Source organism: Mus musculus, chromosome 14 (assembly GCF_000001635.26).
Source record: "Mus musculus strain C57BL/6J chromosome 14, GRCm38.p6 C57BL/6J".
Lineage (NCBI taxonomy): Eukaryota > Metazoa > Chordata > Mammalia > Rodentia > Muridae > Mus > Mus musculus.
In genome coordinates, this window is record NC_000080.6 from 104,947,313 (window position 1) to 104,967,729 (window position 20,417).

At 40.3% G+C, this 20,417-nt stretch overlaps 1 long non-coding RNA gene across 1 annotated transcript in view; it reads left to right on the plus strand.

Annotated features, from left to right (window-relative positions):
* The window catches only part of D130009I18Rik (RIKEN cDNA D130009I18 gene), a 327,640-nt gene extending 308,169 nt beyond the window's left edge, over positions 1-19,471 (plus strand). Inside the window, exons 5-6 of the long non-coding RNA NR_015593.3 lie at positions 10,723-11,055; positions 18,441-19,471. This is a non-coding gene — a long non-coding RNA (RIKEN cDNA D130009I18 gene). The remainder of the gene's footprint in view (positions 1-10,722; positions 11,056-18,440) is intronic.
* The last annotated feature ends 946 nt before the right edge of the window (positions 19,472-20,417 follow it).

A 20,417-nucleotide genomic window follows, 5' to 3' on the forward strand; every position in this document is an offset into this window, starting at 1 on the left:
TTCATTTATGCTCATCTGTGTAAATATTGATATGGAATGTTTTCCTCAAGTTCTCCACCTCATATTGTGAGAGAATGCCTCTTACTGAACCTGGGGTTCACCAATTTTGGCTGCAATGAGTAGCTGGGAAGCTCCAGGGATCCCCCTGTCTCTGCCCTCCAGCACTGAGGTTGCGATACACACCAGCTGACCCAGCTACTTTATGTGACTGCTGGTGATCCAAACCCAGGTCCACGTGTTTGCCCTACAAGGACTACACTCTGTGAGTCGTCACCCCATTGCCTTCAGTTGTCCAGTCATAAGGAGAATGTTCAGAAATCAATCTTTGTAAACATCTTACAAATACCACATGTTTGCTCTACAAGGACTACACTCTGTGAGTCGTCACCCCATTGTCTTCAGTTGTAAAAGGAGAATGTTCAGAAATCAAGCTTTGTAAACATCTTACAAATACCACATAATAAGAGCTATATTGTTTTTATATTTTCTGCTTTGTTCCATAAGTAATTTTCGTAAGCACCCACTCAGCACAGGATATGATCGGTGTTAAAGTTAGCAGCACAGCACTAGGGTGTTCTCTGTGTTGACAAGGTTATGCAATAAGATAATCAAAGCCAAGTGCTAGAGGAAAAGTATCCGGTAATAGGAACTAAGAGGAAAATTCATTTTAAAGCCAACGGCGGTTTTCACTCCTGTTGTTTCATTTGTTCCAGTCATCTTTGTTTGTTTGTTTGTTTGTTTGTTTGTTTTACTCCTGTCATCTTTGATAACTCAGAAAGTCTTCTTTTGGAGCAAATAACTAACAAGGGAGATGGGATCCATTGTGCATTGTCTGTCACTGAAGCGAAAATACAATACCATTTGCTAGAGATTATGTTTTACAGATTCTCGAGGATGGAGGTCAATAGGCTCAGTGCTCTCAGGATATAAGTAACTTCCTGGCTTTGGGGAGTGGGGTGATTCTTTACAGCAGAAGAACATACACTAGCCCCGCTGTCTTAGTCAGGGTTTCTATTTCTGCACAAAACATCATAACCAAGAAGCAAGTTGGGGAGGAAAGGATGTATTCAGCTTACACTTCCACATTGTTGTTCATCACCAAAGGAAGTCAGGACTCAAGCAGGACAGGAAGCAGGAGCTGATGCAGAAGCCATGGAGGGATGTTACTTACTGTCTTGCTTCCCCTGGATTGCTTAGTTTGCTTTTTTATAGAACCAAAGACTACCATCCCAGGCATGGCACTACCCACAATGGGCTAGGCCCTTCTACCCTTGATCACTAACTGAGAAAATGCCTTATATCTGGATCTCATGGAGGCATTTCCTCAAGGAAGGCTCCTTTCTCTGTGATAACTCCAGCACACAAAACCAGCCAGGACACCTGCTCTGAGCAAATCTCATGTGCACATCATTAGGTCACTGTCCACTTGGCTTTTCTGGAGGAGTTAGTCATAGATCATTGGATTTAGTTATTGTTGAGCTAAATCCCCTTATTTTACAAATATAGTTGTTGAAAGTAGAGAACTGTGCTTCCATTATAAGCTCACAAATACCATCGAGACCTGAAGAGTTAATTTCTTCAGGGCCTCAGCACCTGCAATTCCTGCAGGTTTGTGGTGACTCTGAAGATCAGACAGATGGCCTAGTTGGCCATCACTGGAAAGAGAGGCCCTTTGGACTTGCAAACTTTATATGCCCCAGTACAGGGGAATGCCAGGGCCAAAAAGGGGGAGTGGGTGAGTAGGGGATTGGGGGGGGGTGTATGGGGGACTTTTGGGATAGCATTGGAAATGTAAATGAGGAAAATACCTAATTAAAAAAAAAAAGAAAAAGAAAATCTGAAACATCTGTCGGGAACTCCAGACCTATGGAGCTTTGTATTCAGACCTGTGGTGCACACCTCTGTCAGCCATGGTCGTGTGACCTTAAACAAGTTATTTTCAATATCTTTGCATTTCTTCAGACAGCGAATGAAGATGACTGCTCTCTTGCTGGGTTGATGTGAGGCCTGGGATACATATGTGTGTGCCCAATGCCTCAAAAGGAAAAAAAATCCTTATGCTTCTTCCATACTATCAATTACTTACGCATTTCTTCATCTTGGGAGCACTGTGGTGTCTACATGTCCTTCCTGGCTACTGCTCTGCTGACTTCTTTTCTCCCCTTAGTGCCTCTGACCTCCATTAATTGTGGGTAGATTTAGGATTAAGTCATCCATTCTCTTCCATAATTTTAGCCTAAAAGGCTACATGACATTAGCTAAGGCCCAACCTCCCCCCCCCAAAAAAAAAAAAGTGCTGTGATGGTTTGTATATGCTTGGCCCAGGGAGTGGCATGCTTAGAAGGTGTGGCCCTGTTGGAGTAGGTGTGCCCTTATTGGAGTGGACATGGGTTATAAGACCCTCATCCTGGCTGCCAGGAAGCCAGTATTCTGCTAGCACCCTTCAGATGAAGAGGTAGAACACTCAGCTCTGCCTGCACTATGCCTGCCTGGATGCTGCCACGTTCCTGCCTTGATGATAATGGAATGAACCTCTGAACCTGTAAGCCAGACCCAATTAGATGTTGTCCTTCTAAGAGTTGCCTTAGTCACGGTGTCTGTTCACAGCAGTAAACCCTAACTGAGACAGGTGCTTAAGCTCAGACTTTGTGTTCCACCATTACTTGAGAGCTAGAGCAGCATCCGAGCTTTGCCAGCCCAGTTAAGCTTATATATTGAACTGGACTGTACACAAAAAAATGTAAAATCAGCTCAAGTCATCTGACCTTGAACTGAAAGTGCCAGTGAATACATACGCAGTCCTCCTCGGTTCTGTGCCTTACTCTATTCTTTATAGTCTAACATCATTGTATGTGTATTTAATTTTTGACATGTTTTTCACTGTGGGTTTTGGCACTGATCTTTAAAAGATTAATTAGAATATTCTTTCTCTTCCTTGCTGAAGCTTTCTTACTCTCTTTAATTTTTGTTCCTAGAACTCTGCATGCCTCACACTGTTCCTCTAGGCTGGGGATCGCGCTGTCAGTGTCACTTGTGAAAATCGTCATCACCAGCTGTGATGCCTCTTCCTATTGCTTTAGCTGTGCTTGTGGCTACGTCATATCATTTTCCCCACTGAGATGGTTTTGAACCCTTTGAGATAATGCCATGAGATCCCATTACATTTTCAATAACTGTTTATTCTGTTTGAGTCAGACAGAACCTCTTTATTCCGTTTGATTTTAGAAAGAGTAAGACATTGAATGAAAGAGGTGGGGAGCTTCAAATCTTTAATGTCTACTGTGACCTGAAATTACAGGGATAAGTTTTTTTTTTAATTTGTCAGATGATGTCTTCATTGTTTTCTTCTTGTGACAAAATACTGGGTGTGACAGGGCTGGGGGGGGGGGTGGGGACGTTATGTTGCAGTTGGATGCAGTGCATCATGGTAGGGAAAACAAGTCTGGGAATCGTGGTAACAAGAGTAAGGTGGTCACATGACATCTACACTTCAGGAAGCAGAAAAGGAACAGGAAGCAATACCAGGCTATCAAGCTGCAAGGCCTGTCCCCAGCAACCAACTTCCTCCAGCAAGGTTCTCTCTCTTACTGGTTCCACAGGTACCGAGCAGGGGACCAAATGTTCTGACATGTGTGCCTCTTCACATAACTTATATTCAAACAAAAATAGATTCTAGAAGGTCAACTTTCTTCATAAGACTCCTGTGTGACCCTTTGGTTAAGGCTCAAAGGTCTACGTACAAGAAGAGTAGGCAGATTATAAGAGCTGTAGGAATGAATGACTTAAAGAAAACTGTTTGCTGACAAGGCAATACAGGTGTACAGATGACCTCATAAAAATTGAGACAGCATGCATAAGCTCAATCCAGGCAATATCCTAGCATGGAGGAGAGGAGACAGGCTGAGGTGTCACTGGCATTTGATTGCCACTGAGAGAGACAAAGTCAGTTTTCTTTAATGGTGTGGCACCGGGTACATCAACCACACTCCAGGGTGGGCCTCATACCCAGAAGTAGTTGATCAACATAAACTGGATTCAGTATGTTGAGAGCAAGAAAGACACAGATGCAGACATACAAAGACACACACAGACCCACACAAGCACACAGAGAGGCACACACACACTCCAGAGGTAGAAGGAACAATTGAACAAAAAGAGAGAGTGTGAAGTTAGATAGGTGATAGGTAGGGTAGGATCTGAAATGGACAGCAAAAGTTCTCTGTGTTTGTTAGGGTAATCATTATTGAAGTGAAACACAGTCTGGGGGTGGGTTTATTTGGTTCAAGCTTCTAAATCACTCTTCTTCATTGAAGGAAGTCAGGACAGTAACTCAAAATCAGGCAGGAACCTGGAGGCAGGAGCTGATGTGAAGGCCAAGGAGGGGTGCTGCTTATTGGCTTGTTCTTTATTACTTACTCAGCCTGCTTTCTTATAGAACCCAGAACCACCAGCACAGAAGTGTCCTTGCCCACAGTGGGCAGGGCTCTCCCCCATCAATCACTAATTAACAAAATATCCGATAGGCTTGCCTACAGCCTGATGTTATATAGACATTCTTCTCAATCGAATCTCCCTGCTCTATAATGGCTCTAGCTTGTGTCAAGTTGACATAAAACTAATCAACACAAGCTCGTTGATGGAATATTTCTTACACATTTTCTTCAAAATATATAAGGCCTAAAGTCTTGGTGATACAATTCTTTTTTTTTAATTAGGAATTTTCCTCGTTTACATTTTCAATGCTATCCCAAAGGTCCCCCATACCCACCCACCCCCAATCCCCTACCCACCCACTCCCCCTTTTTGGCCCTGGCGTAATTTGCTGAAAGGTACAATTCTTTATGCAGAGGGTTAGGTTTGTTGGAAGTGGCTAGCCACGTAGAATTCTGCTCATCACAATCTTCTCAAGAGAGTTACAAACAACTCCTGTAGATACTTCCTACCCAAGGGCATGAGGTACAACTCTAAAATCCTTTAATGTGGACTTGTCGGAATTGTTTCCTTCAAAGTGTGCAGTATGGGTTGTGTGGAAAGAATGGCTTTGTATTCAAGATGAGTGCTCCCTCAAGCAGGTGATCAAGATCAACAGTGACAATGGAAAGTCATGTTAGTCGCATATACCTCTGGCATGACATGAATGGCACTCTGAGTTCTGTGGCCTTCCTCTCAAAACCAGTACCGTAGCCCAATCCTGAGTATAACACCAGAGAGGCCTAAATTGGAACAATTCTGCAAATGCCTGACCAATGCTTTTAAAACTGTCAAGGTCATCATGGTTATGGGAAACTGTTTGGGTATCGGTCACAGCCGAGAGGAATCTAAGGAAGTGTGGCAAGCAGGTGAAGTGTGGCCTCCTGGATGAGATCCTAGAGTTACAAAAGGCTACTAGATAAAAATTAAGGAAATCTGAATGAAGTATAGGTATACCAATGTTGGTGTGTGTGTGTGTTTTGTGTGTGTGTGTGTGTGTGTGTGTGTGTGTGTGTGTGTGTGTAGGCACATGAGAACAAGAGTCAGAGACCAACTTCTATCGAAATCAAGGCTCTGCTCTTCTGTTTGTTTTTGTTTTTTTTTTTTCTTTTTTGTTCAGACCCAGGATCTCTCATGGGTTTGGAGTTCATGTATATAATCCTGACTGGATTGTGAGGCCCATGCATTCTCCCTGTCACTGTGTCCCCTCCAAATCTGGGATTATAGATGTGTACAACCACTTCGAATTGAAACACGGGTTATACCGCATGCTTTACATTGCAAGCCCTTCCACTGGGCCACCTCCTAATCTCAATGTTGGCTCCTTAATAACAATAAATATACTACACTAACATAAAATATTAATGCTGGGGAAACTGAGGCAGGGAACACTCTTTTATACTATCCTCATGATTTTTCCTTAAACTCAAATGTCTCTAACATAAAGCTTCTTTTCTAATACAGAAAAAGTAAACTCTACTAATGTCACAATGTATATATCAGACTTATCACTAACGGAATAGAATTTTAGTGATCTGCTGTGTCGAAACTAGGATGTGAAGAAGGGAGATGCAGTTCTGTGGTGGAGGACTTGCTAGCATGGACAAGGTCCAAAATCAAATCCTCAGCACTGCAAGGACAAATGAACTGAGCAGATCCGAGATCCACACCCATCTAAGTATCAAAGCAAAGCCAAACAGACACTTTGGTTTCTCTCTGAGAAGCTTCCGTTTGAAAAAAAAAAAGTGGTGTTCAATTTTCAGACTACATATTAGCAATAAACTTCTCCCATTCATAAATGATGTCTTGCCAAATAATGTGTCTTTGTATCAGATAAATGAATGTGAAATTGTAACATTCATTTGTAATGTGACAATTAAATGTGTAATTACATGGCAAGATACATTTTCATGTCTGTAAGCAAAAAATTAAATATGCAATATAATTCCAGGGCAAGCGGTTTCCACACTGCTTATGAGTAACCCTTCTTATTTTACTATCCTTATAATTACCAAAGATCCTCAAAATCAAAGCTTGGCCTGTCAAAGATGGTAGCTGAGAAAATAAGAGCCCGGGGCTGGTGCGACGATATTTGGCAGAAGGACTTGGAGGGTGGTGGGAGAGAAGGAAGCAGCATTCTCCCGGATGTGGTACTCGGGAAGAGTGCTCTGTTCCTTCGGGTGACCCACAGAACTGAAAAGCATCAGTTAACTTGGGTCAACTTATTCCAAAGAATCGAACATCTCCGCCCACCGGAGTCCTCGGAAGAGAACTCAGCATCCTGCTTACATCTGTCTTTTTGGCTTCTCTTTGCTCGGCGGTGCAGCTTTTATCACCACCTGGGGGCAAGCCAAACAGGCAAGGGCGCCTTTCCACCACTAAGTCATTCATAAATTATGTGTTTTCTGAGTCAAAAAGACGCTTATGATTTCAAATGATTGCTTGGCTTTTTCCCCAATAAAATTCAGTCATTTATTATATATTTCTTCTTCATCTCAAATATGATTTTAAAATATAAACTGATTTTTGTAATCCATGAACACTGTCTTTTTGTTTTATCTCCCTGTCTCTTCCTATATGTCAACCTGTCAGAAAACTTTTGTAGTTACTTTGAACATATTTCAACTTAGGGAAAAAAAGAAAAGAAGGTTGGAATTCTAAATGCACAGCACTTAGTTCTTAATTACTAGGCAAGGCATTTGCCAAGTATTCACTAAAGTACCTTTAGATTGTATATCATACACTGTCAGTGCACACCAAATGAGCTCTCCTGCTAAAGTAATTTTAAAAGCAAATTCATTTCAGATGATACAAAAAACAAAAGTATTGTTCAGGAAACTTAAACCTTTTCAGTTTAATTGTTACTTAGGTACTTACTATGTATACTTAGTACTTACTATGTATACTTAGTACTTACTATGAATAAGCCACAAGTACAAATCAATATGTATCTAAATGATGACTAGGATTTCATATTCTCTCTCTCTCTCTCTCTCTCTCTCTCTCTCTCTCTCTCTCTCTCTCTCTCTCTCTCTCTCTCTCTCTCTCCATGATCTTTCTCTGCCCATCCATTTGTCCACTGGTATGCACTTAGGCTGTTTCCATTTCTGGTCCATTATGTATAACGCTGAAAGGAACATGGTTTAGTGTCTCTCTGACAAACCACCTTCAATTCCTTTGGATAGATCCTGAGATGTGGAACTGCTAGGCCATATTGTCATTCTTTTTTAGGATTTTATTTCTTTTTCTGGCTTGTTTTGAAGTGAGGTTATAGGGAAGACTGGGACAGCTTTCACTTCCCGAGTGCCGAAATTTCCAGCATGTGCCACCATGCTCAGCTTTATTTTAAGTTTTTTTGAGGAGCAACTACACTATTTCCAAAATATTTATAGTAATTTACATATCTACAGGCCATATGTATCATAGTTCTCTTTTCTATATCCTTGCCAATATTTATCTTGTCAATAATTATGACTATTGGAATAATATATCTCATTATAGCTTTGATTTGCATTTTTAATGATTAGTAGACACTGTGCACTTTCCATTTTCCTGTTAACAGTCTTTATCTTCTATCTATAATCTATCTATCATCTATCTCATTTATCTCTTTCTTTCTTTCCTTCTTTCTTTCTTTCTTTCTTTCTTCCTTCCTTCCTTCCTTTCTTTCTTTCTTTTTCCTCTCTCTTCACTCTCCATTCTGTCTTGATTTTTTTTTGAGACACAATCTCATGTAACACAGGCTAACCTGAACTTGCTACATAGCCAAGGTCATTTGTTTTGTTCTCATGAGTTGGCAGACTGGGTCCTTATCAAATGTCACCTTTGCTAATTTGCTCCTCCCTGAGCTGTCTCTTCACTCTGTGTGCTTGACTGTGTAGAATCCATCACACCGTGATGATCTCACTTGTCTCTCTTTACTTCTGCTACGTGAGCTTCTGGGGGTTGACAGAATAATAAAAAACAAACAATAAGAAAATATGAACCAGACTAATACTATAAAGCCTTCTTCCTAGGGTTTTTTAAATATTTTTATAGTTTAATGCTTTATCTAAATTTTTATTTCATTTTGAAATGATTATGTATATGTAGTAAGAAAGTAGCTCAGTTCTAATCTTCTGCATGGGCCTATTCGATTTTCAGCATCATCTACAAGAGCAATGATATGGAATGATATGGAGTCAATCAATAGTAGAGTGTGTTTTCAAAGCATAATACATTTACATACACTAATGGTGGGATACTATTTGTCTGAGATCTTGTTGACATTAAAGAGAAGCAAATTCTGTGACTTGTCAGGTGGCACTATAATAAGTGAAATAAGGCAACTACAAAAATACTTTCTAATTTCATATGTGGAATCCACAGAGGTTGTTCTGATAGAAACAGCAAGACATGCTTCCCAGACACTGCTAAGGAAGGGGAAGAAAGGGGGGGAAAGAAGATGGTGATCAAAGGACACAGAATTTCAGATGCACTAGAAGAACAAGTTTTAGTACCCTGTACCACTGTATGATGCCCACAAGTCACAATATACTGTGTGCTAATTATACCTTACAAAATTGCTGGAAGAATGGAGTTTTATCATCCTAACCACATAAAAGTAAATCAGGAGGCAATATACACATTAACTTAACTGACTTTGTCTAGAATGCATGCATAGATCAAAACACTAAACTGTACCACATATGTATAATTAGTAATTGTCCATTAAAACTCAAAAAGTAGAAATGAGAGACCTTGGAAATCCAGCAGCCTTGATACAATTTCAAATTCCGTGTCAATGAAACTATTATAAAACATAAATAGTATTGGGGAAATGAACCTGTAGCATTGAGCACATTGAGGAAACCTATCATATTTGAGTCCTTAATTAAGAAACCCATTGGATCCATGGCCAAGTCCGCAGTGAACGGAATCGTTGTCACTTTGTGCTCAAACCCCACTGCTTCTTACTGAAGCACGCCATCACTGTTCTACGTGCTTGATGTCTCTTGAATTGCTGAGTTCAGGCATTGCTAAATACCTTGTTCCATGACCAAAGGGGACATTGTCTGGGCTCTTCTTGACATTTCCCCCATCCTAGCACACTGTATTTTTGCTAAATTTGTAGATTTTCATAGAGATCATTTGAGCAGGAAGTCCTACCCTAAATCTAGATAGCATATTCTGCTGTTATACCAGATAAAGGGATATGGAGGAAGAAACTGTTGGTTTTTTTTTTTTTACTTGCTTACTTACTCTTCCTGCCAAGCCCATCTATCCACTATTAGAGACAATTTCTGCAAGGTACCAACAGAGACTGAAGGGCAGCATCTCTCCAGGATCCTCCAGGGCTCTAGCACCATATTGGCACTACTGAGACTTCTACCCTCTCTACTGGGAGATGGCAATTATTGAACTAATCCAGACCACAATCTGTATGTCACTCTAATTAAATACCTTTTAATAAATATAAAAAATGAAACCCATCCCATAACTTACATGAACAAAGTCTACTCCTCAGGTGTCAAGATTCAGTTGCAGGGTTAAAAGCCCACAGTAAGGATTCTTTCATAAGGTCTTTAATCATCCAAGACAGAAGCAGCTGTCATTCAGTTGCGCTAAATGCCTTTATGGTGTTGTGTTCAGTATGTACCAATACTTGTCAACAGACTATAGAGCAAGCAAGAGTTCAAACAAAATATCATGGATGTATTTGTCACCACTGTACTAAAAGTATAAGCCATTCTTTGAAGATGGTACCTATGTCTTATTTTTAAACCATGCTTAAAAATTCAATAGAACTCTTTAAAATCATTAGCTAATAAGCACTACCTTTTTTTTCTCACCCTGGTGACTACAAAAACAAACTTGAACAATCAGAAAAGGACGATATGGTCACAACCCACACCCCTGAGGACAAACTCAGCATCCCTTTTGCCTGCCTACAAGACATGCTGCCTTGTCGGTATAGATCACACTTCAATACGAACATACCTGATTTTTTTAAAAAGTATTACTATACATATAAAAATATATATTGTACATACAAATGTTTTTACCTCTGTGATTTATTTTATTTATCTCTGTAAAATCTACAGTCTACAAGTGAGAGAAGATATATGATGTCTAAGAATGACTTTATTTTCTATATGAAATCATCTCCAGTTGCATACAATTTCCTGTAAACAATAGAATTCAATTCTTCCTTGTGGCTGAAAAACATCCCGTTGTTCATATTTACTACATCTGCTTTGCATTTGTTTGTAGGGAGAAGAGGAAGCCCTGAGTGTGTTGTTGGCATAGGCACAACCATGTCAAGGAACCCAGAGCCTTGGACCACAGTGGAATGGAAAATCTTCTCATTGGGAGACTCGGAGGCATGGCAAAGACGTTCCATGCTCCATCTGTGGGTGTCTACAACAGCTTTCTTCTCCCTGATATTTATGGCCTGAATACTGCTCTCCTACAGAGAATTCGCCTACCAAGATGAGCTAAACTGTTTTCTTGATGCAGCTCTATGCCAAAAACTCACCTCCTTGTTTATCTGTATGTAATAACCCAGGCTGTATGCAACCACCTCGCCTCTCTGTTCAACTCTAGGTAATAAATACACTGATGTTTCTCCATCAGAGAGCCCAGTCCAACCTATCTCAGCTCTCCCTCCCCCTTCCCCTCCCCCCTCTGTCTCTCTGAGTGTGTTCACACATGCACATACACGTGCTCTCACATGTGTGTGTCTGTTTATTTGTCTGTCTCCCTTTTCTTTGTTCCCTCACTGGCCCAGTCGGATCAAGTCCCTGGAGGCCTGCAGAGCCTCAGCACTATTCTTCTTTTGATGGGCACCTAGAATTGTTCCATATCTCAGCTATAGATGTGAATAGTGCTGGAGTAAACATGGACATGCAAGTGTCTCTGCAGTGTTGACTTTGGCAAAGGTGAGTCCTCGGGTCAAATGTCCAAGGATGCTATGAGAGAGATGTTTTATAAGATCGTTAACCCTATGGTGTTAATACTTCATCTTTCTGACCCCATTTAACCTTAAAAGCTGGTCTCCAAACACACTCACGTTGTGGGTTAGGGCTCAAGCCTATGAGCTTTAACAGTGTCCAGCAGAAGGATTTCTGGGTCTTTTCCTTTGAAACACTTGGTAATTTGTAGCATGAGTCAAATTATGAGTAAACACTACTGGTTTGTAGCATCAATGAGCCTTGTGGAGTTGGGAGGCAAGGGCTGCAGCTTAAGGGAGACTAAGGCAGGTAGAAATCAAAGAGCCTATGTCTCAAAGAAAAAGAAGCTCTTGCATGCTCTATAAAATGTTTCCTACTCTGGTTCCTGGCTCCTGATACAGTAAATTAACATTTTAAGTCTCTATCTTCATCATAGATTTATAACATATTTGTTGAAAGCCACCAGCAATATTAGTCATGAAATGCCAATAATCTTCGTTCCTGAATCAAAACTATTTCTTTAGCAATATTACTTTTCTAATTTAACTTTTGTTTTCCCTTGAGAAACAAGTATGCTATTTTTCATTTGCCTAGTTTTAATATAAATATAGGGCTTATTTAATCAAATGTTCCAATGTGTCTATCTAAGTTCTGTGAATATAGTTTAGAAATAGTCAAATAGGTGATGTTCTATTTCCAATCTTTTCCCATTGAAATTTCATTCCCAAAGCCCTCTAAACTCCTTGGATTTTTTTTTCCCGGTAACACCAGGTCAATTAATCTGGTTATTGAGGCATCTGGATAGTGAATAGGTAGGTAGTATATAGAGCATGGTTAACTAGACATAATTTTGATTCACTTTCTGGGTGGGGTAAGACAGAATGGTACAGGATTTTTTTTCATATAACTCAGAGCAACAATTAAAAACTTGGGAAGTGTTTATTTCTGGAATTTTTCATTTAATACATTTTTACTGAAAACAAGGAAAGCAAAAGTTTACCAAGAGAAGAATGTGGTAATATTCATCAGTTACTTCTAGGGACATTATATCTGCTTGATTTTTCTTGTATTTGGGTTATACTAAAATCACTCAGCCTCGATGAAGCTCTGGTGTGTGGAAAATATAAGGAATGTGTTTGTGCTTCTCCTAATTTGCTATAAACTTAAAGCTACTTTGAAAAAATAAATTTAAAAAATAATCTTTGCAAATAGAATAAAGGAATACTTTTTAAAGGGTAATATTTTGAACAAAAACTTTTAACTGTAATACACTGTAATATTTTCCTTAATTTCCTGGCTTTGAAGAAACAGGTACCCCAAAACAGGTAGCAAATTTTCAGTTTAGCTACACTGCTTATAACTATTATAGGTATGTTTAGACATAGGCTTGATGTAAATATTAATCCAAATACAAACATTACTTTAACAGCTTGCAGTTTTTGCTCAACATTATGTTGATGAGATTTTGTATATAGCTCTCATTTGTAACTGCATTCACCAGATGCAATTGTCATGTCCAAAGCTTGTAGCTGAATTACCTCATTGTTTCCTAGCTCTCTCTGAACTCTGGCTATCTGGGTCAACTCAGCTGTACTGACTCAAGCGCCTCACCAAGCTGACTGACTCAATCTGGCTTCTCTCAGCTTCTGACTGAATTTCTCTGCTTGGACTCAAACTAACTCTGGCGATTTGTTCTAATCTTCTGACTCCTTCTTTTTTTTTAATTAATCATTCCATTCATTTACATCTCAAATGAAATCCCACTTCTTGGTTACCCCTTCACCAACCCCATATCCCACCTCTGCCCTCCTCTCTTCCCTTTGCCTGTATGAGGCTGGTCCCCCCATTTACCCACCCTCTCCTGCACTACTGCTCTATCATACCCCCTATGGTGGGGCATCAAACCTCCATGAGACCAAGGGCCTACCCTCCTATTGCTGTCAGGCAAGGCCATCCTCTGATACATAAATATCTGGAGCCATGGATCTCTGCAGATATACTCTCTGGTTAAGTGGTCTAGTCTCTGGTGAACTGAATGGTCAGGCCAGCTTATGCTGTTCTTCCCATGGGATTGCAATCCCCCTCTGCTCCTCAGTCCCTCTGCCAGCTCCTCTACCAGGTGGCCTGAGCTCAGGCTGATGGTTGGCTCAAACATCCACATCTACATTGGTCAGTTGCTGGCCAGACTTCCCAAGGAACCACCACACCAGCTTCCTGTCAGCAAGAGCCTCTTGCCCATGGCAACAGTGTTAGATTTGGTGTCTATAGACAGGATGGATCCCCAGGTAGGGCAGTCCCCGGATGACCCTTCCTTCAGTCTCTGTTCCACTTTTTTGCCCCTGTTCTTCCTTTGGACAGGAACATTTGAATGGGTTGGTGACCCCATCCATCAACCAGGGTCATGCCTATCTACTGGAAGTGGTCTCCACAGGTCCTATCTTCCTGATTCCTTCTTATTCTCTGGCTTCAACCATCTCTGCTGACCTTCACTAAACTGCACGAACTCACAACAAGCTGATTCACTCTCCCCGTGCTGCTCTTAAATGGCTTCTTTCTGTCACATCTCTCTTTCTGTCAAATCTTTCTGATCTGTTTCTTTGTCTGCTCCTCAATTAGATATCACTGTTTGGAATTAAAGGCATGTACTAAAGGATTCCAGCCAAAAGGACTAAAAGTGTGTGCTAAGGGTACGACTGCATTTAAGCTGGATCACACAGACCTGAAAGGTCTTTGGGTGCTATCAGAGCAGCCATGTGGCTGGTTAAAAATCCTTAAAAATCCTTAAAATCTTTCTGCACTCATTCACTCATTTTAATTGAATGAGTAAGTGTATTATACAATAACTTACTACTCTTTTTTTGAAGATTTCATATTTGTGTATTACTGGATATATATGCATGAGTATGTGCACCTGTGTGTGTGTGTGTGTGCGTGCATGCACGTGGGCACGTGCACATGTGTGCATGTCTGTACAGTTGAACAGAGGCCAGAAGAGGGCATCAGGTGTCCTCCTCTATCACTTTGTCATCTAATACTCTGAGGTAAAGTCTCTTCCTGAAGTTGGAGCTCATGCTTTCTCAGCAAGCTGGAAATCAGCAGGCCAGCCAACCTTAGTGACCTGCCTGATCCTGTCCTTCTCAGAGCTGGAGTTATAGGCATGCACCAATGTCTAGCATCTTGTGTGGATGCTGCAATCTGAACTCTAAAGCCTTTATGACTGTGAAGTGAGCACACTTAACCAGTGAGCTACCTCCCCAGGACTCTCATAATCTAATTTTTCATAATCTATTTAATGGGTTATTTTATGTGACTTTGGCACTTTTCTCCATTGCATCAACACTACTGTAAGCATTCTTGCACTTATTTATGTGCTCGACACAAAATGTATATTTATAAACATATATTGAAACTCAGCTTTTGTAAGCTAACTCAAATTTTTAAAGTTCAACTGCAAATTGTGAAGTAAGACTTGCTTTCTCAATCTGAGCAGTCAAGAGTAGTAAAAAACTAAAGAGTAGAACCATCTCCGGTTAACATCTATACTTTGGACACTTTTGCTCTCCAAACACCAGGACTGGGAGTAGCCTCTCCACCCCACCCCCACCCCCCACCCCCGAGAGGGCCTGTATGTATGAAATAAGTCTGTCAGTGGTCACTGAAAGACATAACCAGGTACTGTCACCAGCAGTCAAGGAAACCTGCCTCCCCCTCAGGCAAAACTACATCCTGGACTGTATGCAAAAAAGAATTTTAGTACCAGCCAAAGTGTAACAAAGTTAATAAAGTTTATTAAGTATTTAGACAGAGATACATGTAGGAAAAGAACAGGACACACCGTTTCCAAGACATGTTTTTTCTCTCTAAGTTAAACTATTATACAACCTTTTTTAGGGGTTGTGCCTGTCTAACTTGGACATTGAAGTGGCTCTTTCTTCATACAACAAGGGGAAAGTATCTATCTGTAACACTACACAGGAAGGAGTTATTGTTTTCCTGAGGAGCTGGAAGAACTCACTCTCTGAACTACCTTCTTTGAATTCTTTCTTAACAAGTACATTTTTCCCACTGAAGTCTCAAGTTCCTCTCCCTTTATTAGTCTAAGTACATTCTCTTTTGTCTTCCTTAGTCATTCTTAGTAATCCATGAAAATCATTCGTTTAATACTTTAATGTTAAATTTTTAACAACTTTGATAAAACATTACACATGAGATACTCTCACACTTTAAATTCCTCACCATATCTGAGGGTATATTGCATTTCCCCATTTCTCGTGGGTCTTCTTCCCCCTTTTCATGGGTGTAGTTCACTCAGTGTTTTAATTGTTCATTGATTATTTCAAAGAACTGATCTTAGGTATGTGGTGGTTTGTTCTTACCACATATATTTTGTTTACTTTGACACAGCAAATGCATGGTTTCTTCTTTTTCTACTCCCTTTTACTTTTATTTATTTTCTTCTTTCAAGTTCTCAAGATGGAGTCTTTCCCCTTTTATTTTCAAACTTCTATTTCCTATTTGATGCCTCTAAATCCATAAAGTTTCTTAAGTACTGTGTTGGCTATATCCCACAAGCTTAATAATAAGCCACTTTGCTATTTTAACTTCTAAATTATTTACAACTACAATTTTGATTCCCTCTTTAGAAATTTTTAGGATTTTGAAAGAAAAATACATTTTGTTATTGCTACTATTGCTTACACTATGCAAAAAAATTATTATGTCTACTATTAATTCAAATTTAGAAAAATGTGTTTTACTTTAATTTGTTTTAAAACCCATGGTAAATTTATGTGCCATGCTATGTGTTTTGGAACCAGTGTGTATGCTGTCATCACTTAACTGTTTAATAGATCAGTCACAATGATTGTCACTCACATATTTGGTTTTCCTGTTTACTTTTTGTTTTTGTAATCTATTGATTTCTTGAAGGCATCCTTTTGGTCCTGACATTTTACATTTCTAACGAAATTTATGTAGTGTCAAAATCATTTTTCCACCCTTGAGTCATCAGGTTCTTCGTGTTAATTACCCAGAATCTGTATGAAAACTATGTGTACTCAGCTATACTACCACAAAACTGAAGAAAAGGGGAAGCAAATGCCAGACTGGGCACAATGTCATTTACTGAGTCTATCCTAAATGCTGAGGGTTTATGGAGTAAATGAAGATTTCACACGTCAAGTAGATGGGCCATTTTTCCTACCTTTGTATTTATTAATTTTCTTGCTGCACACTTTTGTACATGTGTATAATGCATCAGGGTTTTCTCTTCCCATGGCCTCTCTTATCTCCCTCACATCCCTATTAACCCCTCCTCACTACATGAGTACCTATCTCAGATATGTGTCTTTCCTGTTTGTTCTGTGACAGATTTTGTTTATCCAGGGCCACCTGTGTGACCACTGGATTACAACTGTCCATTGAAGTCTCGTGGTGTCAACAGGGACACACAACTGAAGACAATAGTTACCCATCTCCCCTAATCTAGCCATAGCAAGTAGTTCAGCAGTGAGGGGTAGAGTCCCTCAGTTCTTCCTCCATCCTTACCTTACTATTGATGAGCTCATTCTCATTTTTTGAATTTTTTTTAAAAATGCACTTATACATTTTTGTTGGGAACAAAAAAGGGAGGGGGTCCCTGAGGAAGGCCCTGGGGAAGAAGGGGAAGGGAAAAGTGGCCAAACATCCGGCCAGAATTCCTGAGCTCTGGGCAGGCGGACGCGGGTGTTGAGGGGCTACCGAGACGCTTTCCACCCGGCCCAAGTGGGTATGCAAGCCTCTGACCCACGTGGCAGGGCGTGGAGAAGGGGCAGCCCCCAACCTGGGCGACCCAGGGCCACACCCTGTAGCCCAGGGGTTATAGGAGAGAGGGATAAGGGATGAGGTCCCCAACACTGACCAGAGTGCACAGCGGATCTTCATGGAGCAGAGACTCTCTATGGTTAAAGAGCTTTATTATAGAAATGCAGGGGAAAGAGAGAGAGAGGAGAGAGAGAGAGAGAGAGAGAGAGAGAGAGAGAGAGAGAGAGAGAGAGGAGAAAGGAGAGAGGAGAGGAGAGGCGAGGCGAGGAGAAAAGAGGAGAGGAGAGGAGAGGAGAGGGGAGGGGAGGAAAGGGGAGGGGAGGGGAGGAAAGGAAGAGAGGAGACAAAGAGACAGGAGAGAGGAGATAAGACAAAGAGAGGGGAGAGAGAAGAGAGAGCATAAGAGTAAGAGAGCAAGGTGGGGGCTGAACAGCCCTTTTTATGGTCTTTACTGATGCTAGGTAACTAGGGAGGAGTTTAGCCTGAAGGTCAGGAGCTTGGGCCACTGCTTACATGACTACTGACCATGCTTCTCTTGTGGGGGCTGTGGGAGGTGGTAACTTAGGCAGTGATTCTTACATCATTTGGACCCCCTTTCTGAAATGTTCCCTGAGCCTTACAGGGGATGGTATAAACGTCTTGCTCAGGACTGAGTCCTCAACCATCACTGACTCTCAATATCTTGGGCAGCCATATGTCTGCATTCAGCACCATCCACTGAAGACTTCTCTGACTAGGACTGAGAACAGCATGTGTCTATGAGCATAAGCATACATATTTGGAAGGCATCTTGATGCCATATCAGTTTGCTGAATCATGGTATTGAGATGGTCATTTTTAAATGAGTCATTTCAAGTTGCATCACATTGTCATAGAACAATTAAGGCTTGAATTCCTTTTTAAATCAGGTGCCTTTTATAGAGAAAGGACCTATTGAAATTTTTTTAAATATCTGAACAACAAAAGCTGACCTTATCCAAGTGTAAACAGATATTCTGTTTTGATCACATAACAGTGTATGTGGGGCCATAGAGGAGTCCAAGTGTGGCTGACTGTCCTGGGCTGTCATCTAGGTCAGGAAGTGATCGGATCTGGGCTGTTGGTATTTAGTGAATGTGAAGAAATGCTAACAGCACATCTACCTGGTCTTCTTGTTTCTTGCCTTTTTGTTTGTTTTTCCCCACACAAGTGTAAAAGAGGAGAGTCTCACTTTGCTTTTGTCTGTTTGTTTTTCAGTGTATTCATTTCAAGAGCTAAAGACAGCTTTCTCCTCCACACAGTCCAGCCTAGAACTGACTGATTCAAAGCCTCATGGATATGCATTTTGGGAGCACTCCAAGCTTTCCCAGTGTGCCAAGCCATATAAAGAGCTGTACAGGTCAAGGGGATATGTGTCTTGGCCCTAAAGAACTTAAGCTTCTGTATAAGGTGGCATTTCCAAAGCAATGCTTACTCCATCCTGTAAGGAGCATGGGAATGCAGTCTTTGACCCACAGTGGCTTTTTTTTTCCTTCCTGTCAGTGTAAAAGCCAGCAGAGTACAAAAGACTACATGTGCTTTAGCATTGTTTTCTCAATAATGTTGACCATGGTAATCCCTTGAAAATATCTCAGTGACCCTCAGAAGTTCACAAATTATGCCTTAACAACAAGAGGACATCTAAAATGTGATCCAAAGGCTGGGAAACATCTCTGTGATTAAACAGGTCACCCAAGTAAAGGGCGCTGTCCTTGGTGCTGTATTTCTTTCCTCAGTCAACCACAACTATCTGTGCTCAAACTAGAAGATGCATTCAGGAGAACACACTGCTTTTCCCTCTCAAAGAAAGAATGACTTTGAGAGTTTTCTGTGGGGGGTTGAGGCTCCTCTCTAAGAAAAACATGATGTATGGCAGTCTCAGATAAACAAACAAACAAACAAACAAACATGGAATGCTGTAATTTGTGCTAATTTACCGGGCCCGTGAAAATGTCTAAAAAACTAAAACAACAACAAAATTTAAAGAATTTAAACTCTATATAATGAATCTGGAGGTGGGTTAAAAAAAAAAAAAAAAGGAAATGTTCTATTTTGTTCTCTTTTACCCACCTTCATTTTTAGAAAAAAAAAAAAAGAGGGGGGATTAGGCCTTTCCTTTTTAAAGCTAACTGTGTATTTGGGGGTCTAAGTTACTTCAGAAAACAATCTCTATTAATATGTATGAAAAGAAATTTATAGCAGCTATCATGAAATACAAAGCAACCAGGAATAAATTCATTTAATAAAAGAAATTGAGTGTGCTGTATATATCCCTAGATGTTACATTTAAAATATTTCACCAACTTAATCTAGTTAGCTAGTAGTGAGGCAATTACACACTGAAGATTTAGGGTCGATACAGATTTAGGGTTCAGCTGTGATCTTGGCTGGGTCTCACAAAACACTTCATACGGGAAGGAAGCCCCTTGGCAACCTTCGCATCGCTGTGTTCAATTAAGTGACAATTTATTCTGTTTTTGTTTGTAATGGGGCTCGTCATTTACTGTCATTACTGGTCCACCAGAGAATATTCTCTTTACTTTTCTTCTCAGAATAAATCTAAGCCATCTAGAGTTTGCTCTTCTCGGCAACAGAAAAGCTCGCGACTAATGGAAAGGCAGCTCCATCTAGCTGTCTATCCTGTACCCCTCTGTCCACATCCATCAGAGGAATATTATGTATCAGCAAAGAGCAGCTTCTCTGAACTAGACCCTTTCTAAATGGACAGATCTCTGACCTCTTATATAAAAACGTTTAAAGGCACTGATACTTATTCACTTGTTTCTGTTGTATTTTTCTCCTATTTTTGCCTTGAACATGAAATTTGTTATTCTGAGGAAAGCATTTAGTCACATTACAATATACACACAAATAAATATGTTCATCTCACGTCCCTGATTAAGTTTGAAATCTAGGCCTAACATTTCAGTAAGGTTAAAAGGTTACCTGATTAACTGTTCGAATTGTATTATACACGAGAGTGTTTATTGTGTGAATATGGGTCTTTATCAAAAGAATGCTAAGCAGTTCTCCCGAGGCCTCTAAAGAGGTGCTCTCTAATCTCTCTCGTTGAAATCAATCTAAAAATATTTAGCATGTGGAAATGGTGTGGTAGTCACATGCATCTTTATTAGACTATGCCAATATTAAGGAGATTTACCAAAATAACAGTGCTTGTTGCACATATTTCCTACA